This window comes from Cavia porcellus, unplaced genomic scaffold (assembly GCF_034190915.1).
Source record: "Cavia porcellus strain 051 isolate PalLab524CR breed Dunkin Hartley unplaced genomic scaffold, mCavPor4.1 scaffold_3, whole genome shotgun sequence".
Taxonomy (NCBI): Eukaryota; Metazoa; Chordata; class Mammalia; order Rodentia; family Caviidae; genus Cavia; species Cavia porcellus.
In genome coordinates this window covers 27,824,755-27,838,975 of record NW_026947486.1, presented here as the reverse complement: position 1 = coordinate 27,838,975, position 14,221 = coordinate 27,824,755, and positions in this window count along the sequence as shown.

The following is a 14,221-nucleotide window of genomic DNA, read 5'->3' as shown; positions in this document are numbered from 1 at the left end:
GGAGCGATGCTCCAATTCTTCCCTGTGTGCGTGGGAGTGATATTCCAAGGCTGCCCTGTATGCTGTTTCAGCCTGTGCACACTCTGGATCTGGGACTCAATTTGGGCTCCTAATAGCTGATTGGATTTCGTCAGGCATGGCTAGGAATTAAATCTTCTTTACATCACTTTTGGAATTCAGCAGCTAGTTCATCAGGATTTTGGTTTCACTTTGTTGATAAATTTCTAATACATTTTCAGTGGGGTTATTTTTATTTTAATATCCTCTTTTTCATATTTGTTAATTAATATTTATTCTTGAATTATTCCATTTCTTCAATGTATTCTATCCTACTAGAATAAACGTATTTGAAGTAGGTATTTATGACCTTTTGAATTTGAATCTGTAGTGATTTCACCCTTTTCATTCCACACTGCATGAATTTGAGTCTTTGTTTGATAAGATTAGTTAAGTGTTTACCAGTTTTATTTAATCTTTTGAAAAACCAAATCTTCTATTTTTTGATTCTTTGTATTGTTTTCTTAGTCTCAATTGCATTAATTTCTTCCCCAATCTTTATACTTTTCACTCTTGTATATGCTTTGGGCTGAAATAGCTCTTTGTTTTCTAGCAGTTTGACATACAACATTAAATTTTTTATTTGTGCTCATTCTGCTTTCCTGATGTGAAAATTCACTTCTAAAAGTTTTCCTCTTAGGCCTGCTTTTGTTGTGTCCTACAGGTTCCAGTATGTTTTATCTTCATTTTCATTTAATTATGGATATTGTTTAATTTCTTATTTAAGCCTATTGCAGCCTATTTTTTGTTCAAGAGGGTGTTATATAATTTTCTTAAATTTATGAAGTTTTAGTGCTTTCTTTTGCCATTGATTTCCAATTTCCTTTTACTGTGGTCAGATAATATGCATGCAATACTTTCAGTTCCTTTGCATCTCCTTAAGCATGTTCTATGGGATAGTATGTGATCTATTTAGAGAATACCCCTTGTGCAGGTGAAAAGAACATGTGTTCTGATGTTCCTGGATAAAACACATGGTAAACATCTACTAAGTTGTTTATTTTTCACATGTTCGATTTATTCTGCTATTTCTTTTCTAATTTTGTTTGGTTGATGTATCTATTTGTAAAAGCAAGTGATTCAGTTCTCTCATTTCAATTGTGTCAGTGCTTACTTGATTTTTCATGTGTATTATTATTTGTATTGCATCGGGACTTGCTCCTGTTTTGGCACATACATATTTATGATTGCTGTATTTTCCTCTTACGGTTTTCTCCAGGAAGTGTGTAATGACATTCTTTATCTCTTTTGATCATTGTTGGTTCGAACCTCATATTGCTTGCATATAGAATAGATATCCCTTTTTTCCCTGGCTTCCTGTTGAATGTAGTACTGTTTTTCTTCCTTTGACTTTTCAATGTGAATTTCTTTTGTACAACATGTGTTTCTTGTAATACAGCATATGTTTGGATCTTGTTTCTTGACTCATTGTGCCAGTCTGTTTATTTTGATGGGTGAATTGAAAACATTTACATTGATGGTTACAACTGTTACGTACTGGCTTATCTTCTTTATGCTACTTACCTGATGTTGGTTCCTTGATTATCCTTCTCTGTAATAGTTTTCCCTGCCTGGTGGTTTCTTTTTGCCACTTTTTGAATTGTAGTCATTTTTATCTCTGTCTAGAATAACATTGAACATACTTTGTAGGGTTTGTTTGGTGGACATAATTTTTTTTCGTGGAATTACTTCTCCATTAATTTTGAATTATAGTTTTGCAGGGTACATCCAATCTGTGTTGGATGTTGTTTTATTTCAGGACTTGAAATACTTCACTCTAAGCTCTGCTTGACTTGATGGTTTGTGTTGAGAACTCTACTGTGATTCTGCTGGGCTTTCATTTATAGGTAACCTGTGTATTTCCTCTAATAGCTTTTAATATTCTCTCATTTTATTGAATTTAAGAGATCATTATTATTGTATGTTTTGATGTAGACTTATTTTAGTAATGGTCAATTGAATTTCTGTATACCTCACTTATCTGTATATTATGTTTTTTCCCATGCTTGGAAAATTTCATATTATCACTTCTATAAATAATATTTTTACATCATTTCTGTTGACTCCTGGTTTTTCTCTTATACCTATCATCTTATATTATTTTTCTATGCATCATCTTGCTGCTGTTAGATTGTTTTTTCCTGAGCCCTTGTTATTTTTAAGAGATTTTTCCTTTTGCAGTTACTAGCCAGGATCTTCTCTTTAAAGTCTGAAAGTATATCTTCAGTTTGATTCATGTGGTTTTGCAACCTTTCAATGAAATTTCTAATTTCCTGGATATCTTTTTGAATCTGTTTCATGCATTGTATTTCTCTTCTACATTGGGCGTTCATGCTTTCCATGATTTTCTCAAACTCCTCTATTTTTGGTATGTCTACTCCGGATTTGCTGAACAATTCCTTCATTATTGTCACCATTTGTTTTTTTTTTTTCCTGAAGAAATTGGTTCTCATCTGATTTCCTCTATACCGCCATGAATTTGCTTCTATCCTTTGGCTTCTTTCATTTCAGAAATTTCATATTTTCCCATTTTCCTCTGTCTCAGAGTCTCCTGTACCTGTTCTGTATGCATTTGAGATCTGAGGTTGCATTCTATATCTTTGTCTTGCTATTTTTTAAAAAAAATTTATTTTGTTTTCTGTGTTGATTCTTGTGCATGTTTGTGGTAAGTAACTTTATTGCTAATATCAAGAACATTCTAATAATTGTCTGGTATTCTGGGATGTCTTCTGTGTATAGGAAGTTCTTGGTTTGTGTCTGTCCCAAGATCTTAACTTTTCAGTTTATTAAGAGTGAGCTTTTGTATCTGCTTGTCTCAGTCCCCAGTCTTTTGGTCCTAGGCTGTTTTGGATTGTTATCCCAGAGCTTTCCAGTATTGTCATAGTAATGAGAATGGACTGATATGATATTGCAGCTAAACTAGTATAATTAGCAATATCATTGAGCACATTTAGACATTAACAAACTGTGTTCACTATTATTTTTGTCCCTTAAGGCACAGAAACAACATCTACAATTATATTACTAAACTCATTATAAATTGGAAGCTTAAATGCAAAGATTTTCCCCTTGGTAGAGTATATTTTCACTATGGTGGGGAAATTTAGTGGAGACAGTAGATAAAACAGAGATAACTGAAGAGAAATATAGTAGAAGCAAGGATGAAGGACAAGGAAAGATCATGCAATTTTGGGAAACTTGAGAAGAGATCAGAAGAGAAAAATTGAAGGAGTAAACAAGTGGTTATTGAAGTTAACCGGAAAAATGAGAGAGATTATTTACTCATATGAAAATATAATGGAATCTAAAGAGATATACTGAGTAAAGTGGGAAAGAAGATAAATATACTAGAAGAAAATATAGATAAAGGTGAAAAAGGAATAAATGGCAATAAACCAGGAAAAAAGAAAAATAAAATAAATTATGAAAAAAATAATTCTTCTGATGTCCATTGTGAGCCCAAAACTACTGGACAATGTGGCCAAGCCTATAGTAGATATTGTGCTGAATGTGAGGTTGGCTTCCAGATGTAGAGTCCTAGAATCAGAGTGGCTTCCAGGCGTAGGGGCCTGAAACCAGAGTCTTGGGTCATTACTTTCCGTACATTTGCCCCTTAGTGCCCTTCCCACTCCTTACCCTGTTTCTTTCAGCATCTCTTTCCCAGTCTCTAGGTTCCTTTCAGACAGATCCAGGGAATTGTTCCTAGTTCGTTATGTAGTTAACTCTTCTTGGTCCTTGCATGGCCTTCTGTGTTCCTCTTTCCTTGGAAATACTCTGTCCTCTCAGGTTGTTTGTTGAAGACTGGAATATGATGCTGCAATGTATTCTGAATCTCTGCTCCTGCAGTTGCCATCCAAATATGCTCCCTCCTAATTCTTACTCCTCTCCTGAGAGGGGACAGCTAACTTTCCACTTACTGCTTTGGGAAGTCAGCCATCCATCACCACCCACTTCCAATGTAGTAACTTCACTGACTGAGGTGGAGTGGGGTTATGTGTATTGCCTTCCTGCTTCTGCCCCCAGAATGTGGACAGCTTTCAGATGCACAGTTCCATTGTGAAAAGTTGTTTAATTCACTCATGTCTCCTAGGCACAGTTTATGGGGAAGAGGTTAGTTATTTCACTTACTATGTACCCTTGTGTACCTTAATCATGTCTCTAAGTATTCCAGTTAGTGTTGTGGTACACAAAAGGAAAGGGAAAAGAGAAGAGAATACAAGAGAAGAAAACAAAAGCCATTCACTCACTCCTGTGTGTGTCAATGAAATTTACTGCTGAGCTGTAGCACCCTGTTTGAAGGAAAGCAAAAGTTTCTGTGGAGCTTATATCCCAAGTCTGTCCTTTGTAGCTTGAATAACAGCAATATTTTAACATATCAAATTCTTTTCCTTTTATTTGCTTCTTTTAAAATTCTTAGTATTGACCACAAGTAGCAGGGAAACCATCTGCACTGAATGGCAGAAGCTGAAGGCCTGCACAGCAAACTCTACATAGCCATGCATCCAGGATACATTGTTCAGATCCTGGAAGAGCCCTTCCCAGCATCCCAAAACATCCAGAAACCTCTGTTACATTGCTCAGGTCCTGGTTAGGACTCAAACAGTGATCCTGAGAAACAGGAGAACATGTGGCACAGAGTGAGGTGAGCTGAAGCCCTGCACAGTGAACTGTATCTCACTGTGCAGCATGGACACCTCTTTCAGAATCTGTTGCTGATTTCTTATGATAGATAGGTTTATCACTAGAGTTTAAGCTTCCCTGGGAGATGTATGTTCTTCAGGTATGTCTTCTAGATGTAGTGGTTCATTATAGCTATCTCAAGAACCTACCTTCCCAATTTGCAAAGGATGTAAAATTTCTTTTTAGTTCAACACCCAACATTTGCTATTGCACTGTGATGATGATTATGACTCCCTACAATAATGGTGTTACCATACAGGGAGAATGACTGATAGCATGTGTACATACTTGTTAAACAGTATGGTTAGTAAAACAATAGCTTCAAGTTTAGGTTAACTGCTGACAAACTATGTTAACTATTAACCTACTACCTATGAGCACAGGAGCAAAATCTAGTTTTATAACAACCTGACATGTGTAGAATGTACTTGTATTCAGTGATTTCCCCCTTGTTGAAAAGATTTTACCCCTCTGTGAGTATCAGGGGGTTTAAATGGGTAGGGGATAGGATAAAGTGATTAATGAAGTCAACTATGTAGAGTCAATGCTGGAGGTCAAAAACCTGAGTTTTGGGAAACTGAAAAACACAAGAGGAGAAAAATGAAATAAAATATTAAGCAGTAATCAAAAAGAGAAGAGACAATATTTACTCATTTGAAAGTTTAAATTCAAGAAGTAGTTGAGAAAGGACAGAAAATGGATTAATGCAGGAAAATGTAAGAGAAAGGTAAGAAACCAAAACAATGAAAAAAGAAGGAAGAAAAGAATGAGAAAGAAAAAGAGAAGAAAACAAAGGAGAAAAAGGCTACCAGAGAAGAGAAGAGAGAGAAATTTTAAGTGCCAAAACAAAAATAGGCACAAAATACAAAACAAGATGACATCGAAACAAACAGGCAAGAGATAGCCAATCAAATGACCAAGGAATAATAAAAGTAATGAAATAGGTCTGGTGTTTACAGTTCTGTAATCGAGTCCATGTGAGAGCCCAGAAATGTGCTGTGCCTGGATCTGAACTTGGCCTCTGATTATGAAGGTTGGATCTAGTCTTCTGTTCATAGAGTGGTCCATAGCCAAACTTCTGGCTCTTCTATGCTGGTTCAGACACTGCCACTTGGCTAGTCTTACCGATCACTTCACCCTCCAAAGTTGTGTATTCACCCATGTGTCCAGAGCCTGCCTGTCCTAGGTCCGCGGGTGTTGTTGGTCTACTGGTCAAAGACATGTGTGCATCCAAATGACTGGGTCTGCTTGTACTGGCTCTCAGGGTTCCAGTTGGTCTGCCTGCCAAGGAGTGACTGATATACCATCAGTATATCACTGATATACAATATGGCCCTGTGTCATTATGAAGGGGATCTCTTGTGAACAAAGTTTCTTATCCTGTAAACAAATAATAAATAAAATGAGACAGTTGAAAGTGTATAACTCAGTAATATGGCTTGATATTGAGCCTTTCTGCTCTATATAATAGTTTAAGAGTATGGATATTTTGACAGTATTGGTTATGCCTATTAAATGCTAGGGGATAAATTTCTATTTCTCATGTCATCTTTAAGTTTTTATAGAAATATTGTTTTCAATATAGAGATACTTTGTTGAGTTAATTGAAAATTTATAGAAAAAGAAATCACAAAAGCTACAAAACAGATGGCAATTAAATAAAAAATCTCCTAAAAACAGATGAAATTAAAGAAGAAATAAAAATTTCTAAGATTAAATAACAATGCCAATAAGACATACCAGAACATGTGGCAAGCAATGAAAGCAGTTATACAAGAGGAATTTATAGTGATGAATTCTTGTACCAGAAAAAGAGTGAGTTTAAACATCTAATCTCAAGTAAAACCTCAAGGTGTTAGAAAAAAGAGAGCAAATAAACCCAAAGCTCATATGAAGAAGAAAATTGTGAAAGTCACAGCAGAAGTCAATGCAATACAGAAAAAGAAAATGACATAAATAATCAATAAATTGAAAATTTAGTTTTTTATCATGTATATCTTATTGGGTATTATTATTATTGTGATAGTACAAACAAATTTTCTATGGAAAATGAGATAACATAAGAGCCATTGTTCATTCTCTGCTATTTGGTTCTGAAAGCCCTGTAATGCTTGCATTCTCTTGAATGGTTTTATACTATTTTGTTATGTTTGATACTATCATATATGAAGCTATGCTCAACTATTTCAAAGAAAGAGACATAATGGTAGTTACTGTTAGCTATGGGTTGTCTTGTGGTAAAATGTTGTGTTGCTTACATTGTTCTGATCTGATCCAATTTGTTATGTCCTCTTTTGTCTTAATCTCTTTAAAATAAAATAAAGAAAATTTAGTTATTACAAGGATTAAATATAACACACAAACACTTAGCCACCATTATCAAAACAGGAAAAGAAAATATTCACATTCATAAAATAGGAATGAAAAGGGAAAAATAACGATGGACCCTGCAGAAATCAAGATGGTCATTAGTACCTATTATGAGAAACTGTGCTGTAATGAGTTCAAAAATTCAAAAGAATTGGTGTATTATCTACCAAAGCTGAATCAAGAAGATATAAAAATCCTAAACTGTACACTATGAGTCAATGAAAATGACTAAGAAAAAATTAACTTTACCAAAAAAATGTGACCCAGACCTGGAGTCACTGCTGAACTTTAAAAAAAAAAAACTCTACAGAAGATCTACTGCCACTACTTCTCAAACATTTTTATAAAATAGAAAAGGAAGTGGAAAAAAATGATGGCTTGCTAGGAAGCTGGATAGAGAACCTCTCTGGGGAAAACAGCGTAGATGCTAGAATCTGACAACATGGAGAGGGCCAGATGATTGGAGAATGATTCTCACGAACCCAGGAGGAAACCAAATGAAAAATAAAATTCAGAAGAGGAAAGAAAAGTGCGGGTGGAAGGCTGAAGCCTGACCCATTCCACACTGAGCTGGACAAGCTGTAGAGATGGATGATTCAAGGTCGCACCGAAGCTGTGGCTGCTGATAATGGGAGCTGGTGAATCCTGGGCCCTTGGCAAGAGGACACAGCAGAGTGTGGAGTGGAGCCAAGGGAGAAAGCTTTATTGGCTCTCAGTGAGTGCTGCAAATTGGGTCCCGCGGTGTGGGAGGCTGACTGCAAGACATCTTGAAGTCAGGCAGAGCCCTGCACTGTGGTGGCATCAGTCAACCACCTCTGGCCCAGGGAGGACTGGTGAGAGCAGATTGGGCTGAACCATGCCACTCGTCAGGAACCAATAGCCAGGGACGAAATTGTTCCAACTCTGTGACATCTGACGCAGTACAGTATAAAGTGCTGAAGGCAGTCGCAATTTGACTGCTTCAGAAGGGAGGGGCCAAGCCACAGTGTCCCTGTGCACCACCTCAGATATCAGCAAACTGGAGAAAACAGCAATCCCCCAGGCAGCATGCTTTAGAAAATCTGTAAGGAATACAGATATGGCCTGAGACTTCCTCCACACAGCTGTCTGAAAGAAACCAGAAACATAACAAGAGCAAAAGATAAGACAAAACCTCTAGTCACTGACCATGAGAAAATGAGCCCAAGAGAGGTAAATACAGAAGAGAACCAGTCCAGCAATCATGCAGTGTTAGCCCCAACATCAGCAGACATGATGAAATACATGTGACTTCATAGATGAACTTAAAACTGAAATTCTAATACAAGTGAGACAAGAAATAAAAAGGTTGATTAAAGAAATGGTATGTCCCTCTCAAGAGAACACAGAGGGAAGAAGGAAGGAACCCAGAAAAGGAAGAGAAACCAAGAATATAAACAAAATCTAGAATACACGAAACAGATCAAAGAGATAACCAGGAAACTAAAAATTCCATTGAAAGCTGGCAAAATGCCTTGACAGAAACAAAAGCTAGCCTTTCAAGACATGAAGAGAGATTTATGAAAGAAAAGACCTATTAAAAATAACAAGGAATCAAGAAGTAATAATTCAAAGGCTATAAGATGACAAGAGGAACTATAATTTAGGAATAAAAAATGTAAGTGAAGAAGAAAGGGTAATCACAAATGAATTACAAAGACTATTTCCAGAAATAATTAAGGAAAACTTCCCAAGTATAGGAAAAAGAAATGATATCCAGATAAATGAGGCATACAGAACTCCAGCCAACTACAACCAAAACAGATCTACACCTAGACATGCAATAATCAAGATTCCAGAAATCTACCACAAGAACAGAATATTAAAAGTGGCCAGAGAAAAGAAGCAGATCACTTACAAAGGACAAATCATCAAAATAACAACAGACTTATCAACACAAACCATTAAATTGAGACGAGCCTGGGGGGAAATATTCTACACCCTGAAAGAAAATAACCTCCAACCAAGATTAATATACCCTGATAATCTCTCAGAATTAATGGAGAAATAAGATGTCTCCAAGACAAAGAGGAACTGTGAGAGTTCATGGCCACCAACCCAAGCCTACAGAAAACACTGAAGGATATTCTAGAGAGAGAGAGAGGAAAAATAAATATCAGGATTCCAGCAACAGTGGCAGACAGGCCTCAATGAACAAGGAGAACAGTGGAATGAAGGGGGAAAATGGACAAGTAATAGCAAAAAATAGAATAGCAGAATTGAGGCAGAGAAGGTTGGCTATAATTTTTAACATAGATAGCCAAATACACTAACAAAAAGAAACATAGGCAGAGTGGATTAGGAGGCAGGATCCACTGAGATGCTCTGAATAGGAAATATAATCAACCTGAAGGGAGGTTAATAAACTTAAGGTCAAAGATGAGAAAACGAAGTTCTAAGTGACAGGGAACCAGAGAGAAATAGGGACAACTCATCCAGCAGCCGCAGATAGGTTGGAAAGTTATGACACTTTTGTGCAGTGTTGAACTACAAAGCTAGAAGGAAGGAAAACCTTGTGGCTTTAGTAAGTAAAAGAGTACACTCAAGATCAAGTTCAGGAGTAAAAAGGTTCAGCACCACTCAGATAATAGGTTGCCCCCTTAATCTAAAAACTAAAGGAGTTAGTGGGACCCAAAATATACAAAGCATTCTGAGAAAGGGAAAGGTGAGGAGTTGCCTAAAAAAGGAAGGCAGAGGACATTGTGAGTATATCAGGATTTAAAAGCCACAGTAATCTTATTGCTCTGCTTAGTTTGATTTTATTTTGTTCAGGTCAGTCTACTCATACCAGATTTGAGGGCATAGATAGCTATCCCCCAAATAGCAAGCTATAACATGGTAACTATTCTTAATTTCCTATTAACTTAAACTGAAGTTATTACTGTATTACTTACATTGTCTACAATGACTGATATTTTTTGAAGCTGGTTTGTTAAACTGCTGTTTTGCCTTGACTGATCTTATTCGAATTTGATATGCTTGATAATTTTGAGTCTAAGAGTAGAGGCAACCACCTGAAGATGACAAGGTATAATAACAGACCTGTTCCAGTTTGATTATTAACTGCTTTTGAAGTCCTACAATGTCTCCAAAGTTGTGTTTTTATTAAAATAGCTATGTATTGCTATGTTAAATTATTATATGTCTGATGATATGGACAACTCTATTGCAAACAAGAGAAAGCATAGTAACTACTCTAGATCACCTACTAATGTGGTTTTATATGTCTTTTTCATTTCATGTTTTTCTAAGAATTTGTGTTTTTGTCTTGCTATGATCTGTTTTTCCCTATAATACAGAAAGGATAGATATACATATAGAGATTCACACATGGGGAGAATTTCTAAACAGTTTACAGGAACAGATTATATATTGCATGATGTAATGAACAGATACTCTGAAGAAGAAGAGACACTAAGAAACCCAGTACTAATTCTGTAACATTATGATATAAATTCTAGCAAAACTATTATTCACTTTTCAGAATGATATTAGTCTAGTCTCTTAGCTTTAATTTCAGCATATGTAAAGATAAGGACAGCTACTATAAAGAGAATGAGGGACGTTATGGAAGTCACTACTGACAATGTCAGGTCTTGAAAACCTAAAAAGCCTTCATAACCCTGTTATGATCAGATTAGTTCTATAATGTTCAATATGTATTCACTGTGTGTGAAGATGGGGGCAACTATTTGGAAAAAAACTAGAAACAATAAGACAGACAGTGAAGATATCCTATGGACTTATCAGTGTTTCTTAAAATTGTTTCATTATGATCTGTTTTGTTCTGTTTTGGTATGTTTAATCTTACCCTCTTTAAGATATGGGCAATTCTTTGGAAGATAGCAAGAGGCATTATAACAGCTATTGTTGATCACCTTGTATTTTGTTTTTCCATCATATACTATGTCTATTCTTGTTTTAACTGACTCCATTTTGTTTTGTCACATTTGGTTTTATTCTCTTCAAACAAAGTAATAAGAACTGTGGGAGTAATAAAACCTAAAATGTGTAATTGTTATTATAAAAAAGAGAGGAAAAGAAAGTGCTCTAAAGGATATAACCACATGTATGTTTAAGTGTGTAAAACAGGTAACCATATTACTAAGTTTTTGTTGGATCATTGGACAGAACTGTTTGCATTCTCACTGTTTAAATGTCCACTTTGTATGCTTTAATTGTGTAACTTGAACAGCGATTCTAAGATGATAATATGTAGTCTATCAACTAGTGATTTTTCACTGCTTTTTTTGAAATCTGTATTACTTCTACCCTTTTTTCTGTGTTGCTTGTATTCTCTTTAAATAAAATCCTTTATAAAAAATAGAAAAGGAAGCAATACTTCTAAACTTATTTCTGGAAGCAAGCCTTACCATGATACTAAAATCTGAGAAAGACTCAAACAAAAGGAGAACTACGGGCCAATCTCTTTAATGGAAATTGATACAAATATCCACAATAAGGTACTTGGAGGCTCAGTGCAACAAATTTTCAAGATTATATGACATTACCAAGTCAAATTCATCACAGAGATGGCTCAGCACATGCAAGTCAATAAATGTAATACACCACTTTAACAGAACCAAAAACCACGTGACCGACAAAATAGAAGCAGAAAAAGCATTTGATAAAACATGACACACATTCATGGAAAAAAAACCTAAAGGAAATTTCAATGGAAGGTCTTTATCTAAATGTGAAAAATCATTTTGACAAACCAACCATCATCATCATATTAAACAAAAACTGGAATCTTTCACTGAAATCAAGAATGAGATAAGAGTATCTCCATCATCACTGTTATACAATTGATTTCTGAAAACATTAGTTAGAACAATTTGAAAACAGAAACGAATAAAAGGAAAAGTTTAGCAAAGGAAGAAGTTAAATTATCATTATTTGTGGATGACATGAAACATTACATAGAAGACCCCCAAAAAACTCCATTGAAATATTCCTGCATTTCATAACTAAATTCATGAGCACAGTAGGGTACAAAGTCAGCACTCAAAATCAATAGTATTATTCTATACAAATAAACTCACTGAGAGAAATATTACCACAATATCACCTTTCAAAATTGCATAATGGAAAATGAAATACTTAAGTCAATAGAATGAAGGAGGTAAAGAAATTTACATTGAAAAGTAAAATATTACTAAAAAGTAGATCAAAGAGGATATCAAAAAATGGAAAGATATCCCTTGTTCATGGAAAGGCAGAAGCAATACTGTGAAAATGGCCATAATTCCAAACCTTTTATAAATATTTAATGCAATCCTGATGAAAATACTAGTAGCATACCTTACAGAAATAAAGAAAACAATCCTAAAATTCATATGTAATCAGAAAAGTCCCAGAATAGTGAAAGACATTCTGAACAACAAAGACAAGGCAGGTGGCATCAAAATCTTCAACTTCAAAAAAGAAAGGAAACCAATAAATAAATAAAATAGAAATGAAGCTGACCCAATATCAGTGGAAAAAAACAGAAGATAGAGAAAAAAATCCAAATACATTTGACTACTTCACTGGAAGAAAGATAACCTTCTGTTTTCAGAAGCCAAACACCTTCACTGGAAGAAAGATAACCTATTCAATAAGCGGTACTGTTAAGACTGGGTTTCCACATGTCAAAAATTGAAGCTAAATCTATATGTCTCACCATGTGCTGAACTAAAATTGAAATAAATAATTAAATCAAAGATGTAAATATTAAAGCAGAAACACTTGATCTGCTAGACGATGAGTTACATCAAACTCTTAAAGACAGGTATAGGCCAAGCCTTTATGAACAAAATGCTATTTTCACAAGAAATATTACAAAGAATTGATAATTAGGATCACATGCAATTAAAAGGTTTTGAACAGCAAAGAAGACTAACAAAGTGATGAGAAACACATAGAAAGGAAAAAATATTTTATCAGCTATTACAAATGTAACCGGCTAATATATAGACTATAAAAAGAATTTTTACAAAATTAGACATTCTAAACTTGAGGATCCAATCCAAAAACAAGGATCTGTAAGAAACAGATAATCATTGAATGAAGAATTACAAAGAATAAATACATATGTGAAAAATTATTAGTTTTTTTTAATGATTAGTAGAATTTAACTGTTAAGCGACTGAATCTTAAACTTGCCTTTGATGAGAGGCATTTTACTACTAATTTAATTGAACTACTTAATTTAAATTACTTTACCCTTATTCTATTTTGTGTTTTTGTGTTGTTTTTTGTTTTTAACACCAAGATATTTATTAGAGAAGAAGACAGGTATGAAATATCCCCATACCTTTCCTTAAGAAATTAGAAAAAAAGACAGAATTAAATGAAAAACAAACAGAAGAAAACAACAAAGATCAGAAAACACAATCCTTTATCAAAATATCAATGTCATTTTTCATAAAAATTAACATTTTGATTCTTACATTTCTGTAGAAATACAAAAGACTCCGAATAGTCTAAACAACTTTGACAAAGGAACAAAATTAGAGCTCCAAACCTCCCCTATCCCATGACTTGTCACAAAGTTATAACAATCATGACAAACTGGCATTCATATCAAGATAGACAAGCCACCAAGTTACAAATATGAAGTCTCAAAATAGATACTCACATAAACAATTGATTTCTGGCAAAGATGCAAAAACAATTAAGTGAAGAAAGGACTGTATGTTGAAAAAGTATACTGGAACAACTGGATATCCACATGCAAAAAACCCAAATGGTATAGCACATCAAAAATTTCTTAAGACATACAAAAGTCAACTCACAATGGCTCACAGTGAGTCAGTTAACATAAAGGCAAGTGTGATATGAGGCATCACATTGGCTGAGGTCATTCTCCCTGAGACGAAAAGACTGGGACAATGAGGAGAAGGGAAGGTGAAATCTACAGAGGTTCACAGTGAAGCAAGGCATTGAATTTGCTTCTGAATGAGCTATGTTGGTGACAAAGGAGGCCATTATGCTTCTTTTTTTAAAGTCTGAACTATTTTTATATACATATACATACATACATAAATCTTTTTTTTCAACTTGTCACACTACTGAAACAATACTATGTTTACAAATGTGTCTTATTTATTTC